Here is a 10,637-nt window from a genome sequence, read left to right on the forward strand (position 1 = left end):
CAAGTAAAGTTGATTAACAATTTAAAAAACATGTTGAATTTATACCTCTGGTTCATTTTTTTGTTATCACTGCCATCTCAGTATCCTTGTCTCTTTCTTCTTCTCTCTGTCTCTGTCATTGTTTGTCTGTCTGTCTTAGGTCTATTTCTTTCTTTCCATGTATGTGTCTATCTGTCTGTCTGCCTGTCTCTTTCTAACTTTCTGTATGTTTGTCTTTCTCTCCCCTACTCTATAATTTTTCTACCCTGATGTTTACATGTGACAAAAATAGAATTTATTTTGAATTAAAAAATAGAAAAGCAGGCCTATGAAACAGATTGGATATATATATATATATATATATATATATATATATATATATGATTTTTTTTAAAAATCTCTTTGATATTCAGTATTAAAGAAGTAGTTAAGTTCAAATGTGTTTCTCCAGGTCTAAAATCAGTCACACATTATCAACTTCACCACATACTAATTTTGAGGAAATATATGTTCAAATGTATTCAAGATTTGACTCAGGGTATTCGTCTAATGACTAGAGTTAATAACAGAACAAAAACCTTCCATAAAAATAACTTTTTTCTTTAATAATATTCCTTAAAATTCTTCTCAAAGTCTGCAACTTTTCATAATTACACTGAAATTCATCTTTCATTTAAGTCCAGTGATAGATTTATACACACACAAATGATTTGGAGTCTACTAAAAGGTGAAAAGATCATGAATAATTATGCCTAAACAATACATCCATAAAGATACCTCTATTAAGAACACAATATAGTACACATAGACTTTTTTATAATTATCAATTGCTTCAAAACCTATAAACCAAAAATTTCTTTTCAGTATATTTTATCAATATAATACCAAATAGCACACAGTAGTTTAAAACAGAAAATAATGTATCCTATCTACCCTGCTGAAAGTACAGATGCAAATCATGTGGTCATGTACAAGCAAACTCCTTGTTTAATTGCTTTTTAAGGAAAATATCCAAAACAAATTAATATTCAAGAATCCAAGTGAATAATAAGAAATCTAAACTTGTGATAGTATTGAAATATTAACATCACAAACAACATAGAAGTTTTAAGTTGTAAAAGTTAAATTCCTAATTGCACTATTAACTTTTCCACTTGTATACATATAGCTGGTGTCTGCTAGTTGTGTTATAAATAGATATATTATTAAAGACTATGTATTGTGCTTGTGAGCATATTTTTAATAAAATAGATGTATAAATAACATTAAATGAAATACTTTATTGTTTAAAATGTCTTTGACTTTAAAAAGTGGGAGAAATTGATGTAGATCCTGTTAACAAATGTAGGAAGTTTAACACCTTCTATGGAAAGTTATAAAATTGCATAAAATAAAATTAGAAAATCAACTTGTATTAAATTTAGTTTTATTCTAACCTCAAATATAATGCTTGCGTTTTTAAAAAGAGTTCATTTTAACCAATTTAAGGAGTGATTTGAATCATTTACCATATGTTTTACCATTCTTCAAACATTAAGAAACTTGTGGAAGAAACCTTAGAACCCAAAGAGATACTACCAACAGCCATCTTCTCAATGAAAAACAAAATACTGAGAATAAAGGGAGACTTATCCAAATAAAACAATGTCAATTGTCTTCTGTTATTTTTGCATGAACATTAAGAAGAGCAAAAATGCAGATTATGCAACACATTTTTGTTTGAAGCAAGGAACACTGGTAAAAAAATTCTGTTTTGTCAAATTAACCAAAGTATTTTAGTATGAAAACCTTCAAAGTCTGAACACTTTCTAAATATCTTTTTTTTGAAATTGATTAGTGGCTTGATATTAAGCTGCAAGAAAGACCACAGTGGGCTAGGCCAAGAAATGGGATGTATTTATGGGAAGTCTTAAAGGGCATCCTTCACTACTTATACAATGGGACCTCACAGTACTCTACCACATTCTAAGAACAATTTCCATTTTCTCTCATTTGAACTTATCCTCATTAAAGCCATTTTAAATTTGAAATGAGTCTACCTTTGTGTTACCCTATTTCATCCTACCCAACATTATCCTTTCACACACCCACACACATACACACACACACACACACACACACACACACACACACACATCTATTTGTCCCCTTTCACTCTTTACCCTACTGGTATACACATAGTAGTCCTGACCACACACATTTTGGGTTTTTTTTTCTATTGAAGAGACACAGTCCTTACTGGATAGATTATGGAAAAGAAAAACAAATTATAAAACATTTATTTCCCTAAAAATAAAGAAGAAACTAATGATGGGTCATTTTACTGCAATGTGAAGATATCACCATTTACAGTTTTACCAAATATTGTTACCTTTGTTGCTATATTTTAAATTTGGTGGCTGAAGAGTAGAGATTATGAAAGAATTTCAAGTTACAGAATAAATGAGTGAACATCTTCATCAAAGACAATGGGTAGAATGCTTCCTCCACACTCAGTCATTCCTTCATTCCAATAACAAGAAAAAGAATTTAGATTTAAGTTAAGCAGCATTTAAATTTTCATGAGTAAAGCCATACCTCTATAGGCTCTGTGTTCCATATCCCATGACTAAAATATGTATTTATATTGTGATATAATGTCAAGGAAAGAAAATTAGATATAAGCACTTGTTCCTAATTTAATATGACCTTTCTTCAATTGTCTTCTGTCCCAATTTAAGGACCAGGAATCTATTGAACTTGGACAAAAAAAAAGAGCAATCATGACAATGACTAAATGAAGACAACAGATTTTCATAATTCTATGATTATCTAACAATAGCTACACAATTACTATTTCAATAGCATATACAATTTTTTTATTCCTTTCAGTATTAGTCTGATAAAGTTGCCATTTTTAAACTGTCTATTCCCATAACTGGGAATTATGAAAACATCAGGACTTCAAATTTCCTCAATGTGCTCCTCCCTTTGCTTTAGAGGAATCAGAGAAGGAAAGGAGGATCTGCTGTCATCACCTGAATCTATCATTACTCCATTTATATGGTTACTTTGAATGTTGAAGTCAGATATTCATTCTTCCAGGTTCTAACTGTAGACAGAGATTTACTATTGGAAACTGAACTCTTTGAACAGTTCACAAAGTATTACCCATTTTTATAATGTGTATCCTTTATTGAAAAGCTATATTGCCAAGTTATCCTGCATAAGTTGTCCTATGTTTCTATAAACTATAGATATGCATCTGTGCTCATTCTTGATATAGATTATGAAACACTTTTCATTTGTGATCTCTATCACTATGTATTTAAATATAAAACTCTGTAGAATTGTTGTCTTCAAACTCAATAGCTCCTAGATCTTATTTGTGAGAAGATAAAGAAAGGAAAGGTGGAAAAGTCAATGGAATGCTGAATTTTCTATGGTAAGTTGTAAATTCATGGGAATTCACTAATTTCATGGCCTCTGTTCATAGATTTTTATTGAGAAAACCCAAAATGAAAAACATTAAGGGGCAATGTGGGGAAAAAGTAAAGCTCAGCTAGGAAGCATTGTATTGCTCTGAAATATTGACCAACAGCTTTCAAAAACTGCCTCAGAGAAAGTAAGATTTCTGCCTTTAGTTGCAAAGGAAACATTTTATTTGGATTTGGAAGAATAAAACCAGACAAAACATATTTGGAAAAGAAGGGTTAAAATATTCATCATGCCACCAGATTCTCCCAAGGAAAGAATTCCATCTGCATAGTCAAGGACACAATGTGTGATCAGGATAGTTAGTGGGGGCCACCCTGAGCATCAGGCATCCTCTTTGGGCTCTCTTTGTCAATCTCTTTTTAAACTTGTTCAAGTTCTCTTAAAGAATATGCATCTTGCAGGGACATGATGAGATGAGGTGATCTAAAAATATTTCCAGTGATAAAGGCTGTTTTAAGCATGAGTAAATACAACTCAGAAGAGTTAGTAAATATTCATATACATTTGACAGCTCTCTCTTGTGCTCAGAATATACTTGCAATTTTTTTTTCTTCTTGAATTACGTAACAGAGTTGCATCTCCAAGCATTCCTACTACAAGATCTGGGGAGTTACACTCAGAAACTGAGAAAATCTTGTGAAATCTTCAACATTTCTCTCAGTTAATTATTTCTTTCTGGGAACCAGCCAAGCAAGTTACCACTCCAACAATTAGATTGTCTTTTTTTTTTTAATTTAAGTGAAGCACCACTGTTTTGCTTTTTTTTTAAATTGCTAGAGCAGCAAAATTTTTTTTTCTTTTCTTCCCCTCTTGCTATTCAGACATAAAGAGTAACAACAAGAACAGTTTCTGTGAAATGGTATAGATGAGAAGCAAACCTTCTTTAGCTAAGACAACTTAAATCAGTATAAGCAAAAAAAAAAATTCACTCAGAATATTGCAAGGAGGCAAGCTTACCTTTTCCATGCTCTGTAGATCTTAATATTTCAAGTGCTAAAGATGAAATGTCCTGCAAAGCTTTCCTCCTTGGCAGAACTGCACGAACTGTAACAGATTCAGAAAAACAAATAGGAGCTTTACACAAAGAAAATGTAGAAAAATCCAAGAATTAAAGTACCGTTATTTCTATTTGATGAGAGTACAGTCTATTTCTTGGAATATGTGAGTCAGTGCATATTTCTTTGTCATTGTTTTGAGGTTCACTTAACCATAAAAAGGAAACATGACAACAAAAGTAGAAGGGAGTTCACTGAAGCATAGCTGTGTTGATAATAGGCTTTCTTCAGGTTAGCCAAATTTAACTGGCAAAAGCTCTCCCTAACCCTTTTGTTTGCTACATTTGCACCATAATGTCGATCTCCTTCGAAATATTTTACAGATCTGGCCTGATCATTTGTTGAGAAAGATGGGGGAAAAGTTATTTTGGGGGACCATCCATAAAAGTTACATTATGAAGTATTATGAAATTCTAGTACAAAAGATTCAAAAGGGGAAAGTGCACTTCACACGGACACAATTAGGGCTTGGGTTTCCGCTCTCCTTCCCTTGTCAAAGCTTTGATTCAGTTTTCCCGGGTTTTGTCCAAGGGTCATTACATATGTCTGCAGATGATTAGCATCCCCCACCCCATCAAAATGAGGTGATTAGCAAATTAAAATCTTTGAATTCTTCTCTGCATAGTGAGAAGTATTGTGGGGGGGGTTTAACAAATGCAGCTAATTGTACAGCTATGGGACGAGCATCAAGGTGTTTATTGGGGAATTTGGGCAGCTAATAGTTAAGTAAAAGCAATCTGAACTCAGTTGTGTCACTTAGTACAGTATTTTAATGAACCATTCAGGTCTGAAATTTGGAAATAATGGTTTCCCTTATAGGGTCCTTCATGCATCCAAGCCATATTCCCAAATGGTGCCAACTTGACCCATAATAAACTAGGTTAAGCACACAATGGTGAACACAACTTTTCAGTCTTTTTTTGCCAAAAGCAAAAGTAAAGCAGCATAAGGGAACTGAGCCTATTTTCCAGAAGTACTAACATTGTCAGGACATATCTTTATGTGATCATAAATGATGAATTTATATGATAATATGATGGAGACTTCAGTTTCAAGCCACAACTGAAGAAGCAGAGAAAGTTTCTTTTTTGGCTTGAGCTTTGTTTTAGTGCAGCAAATGCTCGATTATGGTGGCAGACGATGGGAAGAAAGCCTTGGCCAGAATTATCCCAAACCACATATAATATGGAGAAACTACAGATAGACTATGTAAATGAGGTACCAAATTCAGATTTTTATTTGAAATGTATATGCTGCAGGAATGATTTAAAAACCATATACTAAAATAGAACAGATGAAAATGGCTGTAAGATCTTGAATGTTACATGAAATGAGAGGGTTTGCTTTCTATATAATCTACTGATTATAAAGAAAGGAAGGGGAGGGAAGGAGAGGGGAAAGGAGGGGAAAGGAGGGGAAGGAAGGGGAGGGGATGGGAGGAGAAAGAAAGAAAAGGGCAGGGAAGGGAAGGAGAGGGAGGGGAAAGGGAGGGAAGGGAAAGGGAGTAAGGGGAAAGGAAGGGCAGGGGAGGAAGGGGAAGGGAAGGGAAGGGGAGGAGGAGAAAAGGAGTGGAGGGGAAGGGGAAGGGCAAGTGAAGAGGAGGGGAGGAGCAGGGGAAGGGAGGGGAGGGAAGGGGAGTGAGAAGAGGAAGGTAAGGGAAGAGAGGAGGGAGAGGAAGGGAAGGAAAGGAAAGGAAAGGAAAGGTAGGGGAAGGGAAGAGAAGGGAAGGGAGAAGAAGAGCAGGGAAGGGAAGGGAAACTGAGATATATCAGAACAAAAGTCTTCCACAACAATTAAAAGTCACAAATTGCCTCTGACACTTAAAACTACCCACAGGTCCTTTCCAAATTCATTAAGGGGAGTTCTTGCTTTTGGAAAGAGGAAACATTTTCCAAGTCAACTTTTGAAAGTTCTACAGAATTTTGCAGGACTTTAGGGGACAGTAAGACTGCGGCAAAAGGAAAGGAAGGAAAAAAGAAAGAAAAGACAGGGAAGAAAAAATAGAGGAAAAAAGAAAGAAAAGGCAAGAGAATAAAGAATGATAAGAATAAAGGGGAAGAGGGGTGGCTAGGTGGCGCAGTGGATAAAGCACCGGCCCTGGAGTCAGGAGTACCTGGGTTCAAATCCGGTCTCAGACACTTAATAATTACCTAGCTGTGTGGCCTTTGGCAAGCCACTTAACCTCATTTATTTTGCAAAAAAAAAAACCTAAAAAAACCCTAAAAAAAACAGAAAGGGGAAGAAAGAAAAGAGACTAAGGGAAAAAGGAGAGGAAAGAGAGAATATGGAAAGGAGAAGGTAATAGAAGGGAAGGGAAGAGAAGATCCAGAATAGGTGTTTAATAAATGTTTATTGCAAAATAGAATTGAATGTCCAAGATATTGGCTAGTCAAAAAACACACTCCTTATAAGCAATTCTTTCCCACTACTACATCAGTAAGAAATCAAATATCTTGAACAAGAAATAAAATATGTTGCAGGTCATACAGAACTTTAAAAAGTTCACCTGGAAAAGATTTCATCTTTTCCAAAAGCAACAGTTCCCCTTGATAGTTTTGGAAAAGAGTGGTTAATTGGAAGTTTTAAATGTCAGGGGCAATCAGTGGTCTTCAACTGTTGTAGAAAAGACTTTTCTAATGGCATATCTCAGTATTACTGCTGACCACCAGGGAGAGACATATAAAGATATGAACTTGAATTAGTAGTCTGTAGATAATTCCTTTGCACTCTTATAAACAAGCAATTCAAAAATCAATACATTGACTTAAAGATAACTAATGTAGTTGCCTGCCAGCCAAAGTGATCTAAGTACACTTCTTCAGTTCTGGAAAATACAGGGGTTGCAAAATATTGCATTAAATGAAGTTTATAAAATCACTCGGCCAGCTATGAATAATGGTGCTGAGTTCTGAATTACAGTGGAAGTACTGCCACACAGGTTTTCTGATTTCATTTTGCACAAAATAGCACATTTTTCAATCTCTCCATGCAGTAGTTTAGAGGCACAAACACATTTTATTTTAGTAAGAAGGAAAGGAAGAATATTGACCTCCCTTTCTTTTGTTGGAGTATCTCATACAGGAAGAAATTATAATTGCTAACTCCTTGAAACCTAGGGTGAGGCAACTTTGCTGACCTTGGCACTGGGATTAAAGACAATTTAAAGCAAGCTACAACCTAGGTGGTTCATTGAATTCCCCTGGAAAGTATGTAGAAAAAAATTTTTAATGCAAGATGTTGTCTGTTCAATTCAGTCTTGGTGTGATTTTGGTTTCCCCCTTACAGTTTTTAGCCTAAAACGTTACTACTCTAACCTAGTAAAAAAGAGACAAGTGACATAAATACTAAAAAATAAAAAAGTGAAGGAGAGGAAGTCTTTATCTATCACTGATAGTTTAAAAAATTAATCACATCGGAATCTGTCTACAGTAAATAAAAAATCTCAGTGTAAATGAACTGATGATTATGGCAATAATGGTCAGGGAACAACTCTTCTTGGTATATCCAAATCATAGGCATTCTAAGAGACCTAATGATCACAAAAGTCTCTTCTTCAGGATTCTACTGAGGATAAAAGTTCTTTTTTTAAAATCTAATCAGCCTACTTTATCTGGATTTTGAAGACAGAGAACAGATGTTATATACTCCCCCCGCCAATTATAAGCAAAAAAAGTTTCAACATTTACTTCCAAAATCTTGAGTTTCAAATTCTCTTCCTCCTTTCCACGTCACTCTCCCTCATTGATACAGTATTTGACATAAGTTAAAAATGTGTAATCATAAAAAATATTACCAAAACAGTCCTGTTGTTAAAGTAAATATACCCTTCCCCCAAAAAAGAGAGAACTCAAGAAAAATAAAGTGAAAAAAATGTACTTCAATCTTTGTTATTGATTGCACTCTTGATCTTAAAGTTCTTCAGAGTTCTCTTGGCTCACAGCATTGTTGAGAAAAGTAGGTCATTCACAGCTGATCATGCAATATTGCTGTTACTCTGTATACAATACATTTTCTGTTGCATCAATTCATCTAAGATTTTAATCAAGAGCACCCTGTTCACCCATTTCTTATGAAAGAATAGCATTTCATCACAATCATATATCACAATTTGTTCAGCCATTTCCCACCCTCTTTTTCCATTTCCCCACTACCAGAGAAGAACCACTGTAAATATCACTATACATATAGATTCTTTTCTTCTTTTATTTAATCTCTTCTAGAATACAGACCTAGTTAATGGCACCACTAGGACAAAAGGTAGGCATGGCTTAATAGTCCTTTGGGCATATTTCCAAATTGCACTACAGAATTGTCTCAGTTTCTCTACATCTCTTCCAATATTTGTCATTTTCTCCTTCTGTTCTGTTAGTCAATCCAATATGTATAAGGTAGTATCTCAGAATTGTTCCAGAGCACATTTCTCCTATCAATTTTGGGTTAGAACATTTTAAAAAAATGATTTAAATGGATTACATTGATATTCTCATTTGAAAACTATTCATATCTCTTGATCACTTAACTGGGAAATGACTTATTTTTAATAAATCTGATTTAGTTTTTTTTTATTTTGAGAAATAAAGTCTTCATCAGAGAATTTTTTTCAATTGTTTTCCAAGTTACTATTACTAACTCTATTCTGCTCCATCTTATTTCCCCATTTATTATATTTCTCTCTCCTTTCTCCCTAACCCTCTTCAAGAGTATTTTTCCATTTGACTACCCCCTCTAACAATCTTCCCACTTCTTTTACCTAACCCCCCCTCTCCAGTTCCTTTCTTCCATCCTTTTCCTCTCCTACTTTCCTCTAGGGTAAGTTGGATTTCTATACCCAACTGAATATGCATATTACACTCTCTCTGAGACAATGACAATGAGAGTAAGACTCACTCAGTCCCCTTCACCTTCCCTCTCTTCCAAGCCATTGAAAAACTTTTTCTTGCCTCTTTTTTTTTTATAAAATAACTTACTCCTTTCTCACATTTCCTTTATTCCTAATACATTCCTCTTTTGCCCATTGACTCCATCTTTTGTTATATTTTCAAATTCAACTCCCACCTGTTCTTTGTCTACATATACTCCTTTTAACTTCCCTAATAAAAGAGAAAGTCCATAAGAGTTATCAGTGTTAGCTTCCCATGCACGACTACAAACAATTCAACATCATGACTTCTCCTATTATTTGCCTTTCCTATTTACCTTTTTCATGCTTCACTGGAATCCTGTATATGAAGGTCAACTTTTCTGTTCAGCTCTGGGCTTTTCATCAGGAAAGTTTGCAAGTTCCTTATTTCATTGAATATCCATATTTTCTCCAGAAAGAGTATGTTCAGTTTTACTGGGTAGCTGATTCTTGGTTCTAATCCAATCTTTTGCCTTCCAGAATATCATATTTCAAGTCCAACAATTTCTTAATGTAGAAGCTGCTAGATCTTCTGTTATCCTGACTGTGGCTCCACAATATTTGAGCTGTTTCTTTCTGGATGCTTACAGTATTTTCTGGGAGATCTGAAATTTGGCTATAATATTCCTGACAGTTTACATTTTTCAATCTCTTTCAGGAAGTGATCAGTGGATTCTTTCAATTTCTATACCCTTTACGTCTAGGATATCAGGGTAGTTTTCCTCAGTAATTTCTTTTTTTAAATTAATTTTTATTAAAGATATTATTTGAGCTTTACAATTTTCCCCCCAATCTAACTTCCCTCCCCGCCACTCCCCCACAGAAAGCAATCTGTCAGTCTTTACTTTGTTTCCATGTTGTACCTTGATCCAAATTGGGTGTGATGAGAGAGAAATCATATCCTTAGAGATAAATTGCATGGGATAGTCCTTGAACTTTGTTCAAACTCCACAGCTCCTTATCTGGATACAGATGGCACTCTCCTTTGCAGACAGCCCAAAATTGCTCCCAATTGTTGCACTGATGGAATGAGCAAGTTCTTCAAGGTCTAACATCACTCCCATGTTGCTGTTAGTGTATATAGTGTTTTTCTGGTTCTGCTCATCTCACTCAGCATCCATTCATGCAAATCCCTCCAGGCCTCCCTGAAATCCCATCCCTCCTGGTTTCTAATAGAACAGTAGTGTTCCATGACATACATATACCACAGTTTGCTAAGCCATTCC

The 10,637-nt window shown here is 34.7% G+C and overlaps 1 long non-coding RNA gene across 1 annotated transcript in view; it reads right to left on the reverse strand.

The window, feature by feature from the left end:
- The window catches only part of LOC141491965 (uncharacterized), a 256,546-nt gene extending 251,977 nt beyond the window's left edge, over positions 1-4,569 (reverse strand). Inside the window, exon 1 of the long non-coding RNA XR_012469814.1 lies at positions 4,414-4,569. This is a non-coding gene — a long non-coding RNA (uncharacterized LOC141491965). The remainder of the gene's footprint in view (positions 1-4,413) is intronic.
- Between the last annotated feature and the right edge of the window lie 6,068 nt (positions 4,570-10,637).

This window comes from Macrotis lagotis, chromosome 6 (assembly GCF_037893015.1).
Source record: "Macrotis lagotis isolate mMagLag1 chromosome 6, bilby.v1.9.chrom.fasta, whole genome shotgun sequence".
Classification (NCBI taxonomy): domain Eukaryota; kingdom Metazoa; phylum Chordata; class Mammalia; order Peramelemorphia; family Peramelidae; genus Macrotis; species Macrotis lagotis.